This window comes from Penaeus monodon, chromosome 20 (genome assembly GCF_015228065.2).
Source record: "Penaeus monodon isolate SGIC_2016 chromosome 20, NSTDA_Pmon_1, whole genome shotgun sequence".
Taxonomy (NCBI): Eukaryota; Metazoa; Arthropoda; class Malacostraca; order Decapoda; family Penaeidae; genus Penaeus; species Penaeus monodon.
The window spans coordinates 2,490,132-2,491,053 of NC_051405.1; the positions used below are offsets into that span (position 1 = coordinate 2,490,132).

The window sequence follows — 922 nt, forward strand, 5'->3', positions numbered from 1 at the left end:
GGGGGGGGCTGTCTTCAACAATGAAAAAAATAATAAATTTTACTTGATGTAACCATGTCATTCCCCAATCATTCCTCATGGCCTCTCCACCTATCAGGTCCTATAGTCTTTACTATGCATTACACTGACTGGGGAATCCAATGACAGCAAAATTGTTGGATTTTATGATTCATATTGGTTCTAAAAAATTGCCAATATATTTCCCAGTCATATCATGGCCACTAAACTTTCCCAGAAAGTAAACAAATGACTAGGATGTCAAAATATCCTAGTTAGGAACATTGTTAGCATACACATTATACCAATTTTAAAGAGTTTTGGTTCTTGAATAGTCAGTCCATACAGGGTAATATATGCTCAGCACTGTTGTGGGTGGGAATTGATCTTACGACAAGACCGTGCAATGCTTGGCAAAACTCTATGCCTCCAAATGCCAAGCAAAGGTTACAAGTGGGATGGAGGGTGCAGTGGGCCACAGAAATCTCCTCACCTAAATAGCTCATCATGCATAGTGTGGATCACATGGAATGACTGTCATGCAAATACGTGGCAGCACTTGTTCTTTGACCCACACTGTGGGATGTAGCTTCCTACAGCAAAGCCGAGGTCTGCAGGCCTTTGACAGAGTGCTGACAGGCAAAAGGCCACTCCTAATGACTGTCAAAATCATCGCTATAATTGGTTGGCTAAAAAGCTTACAAAATGACAATCTTTTCAGAAACTAAGTCTGAAACTTGAACAAATGAACGAATGAACCTACATACGCAAACTACCATTAAGATCACCATTTGAACCAAAATTCCCCTCCTAACCTTAGGGCTTAAACTTTAAGCCTGTGAACACTGGGAGCAGCTCTGAAAAATTTGGTTGTGATATGACATAAATGCTATTATGGGCACACTAAGCGACTGCATTCATTCTA

The 922-nt window shown here is 40.5% G+C and overlaps 1 protein-coding gene across 1 annotated transcript in view; it reads right to left on the reverse strand.

Annotated features, from left to right (window-relative positions):
- The window catches only part of LOC119585581 (ribosome production factor 1-like), a gene marked incomplete at its 3' end in the record, with an annotated part of 12,063 nt that overhangs the window by 9,991 nt on the left and 1,150 nt on the right, over positions 1 to 922 (reverse strand).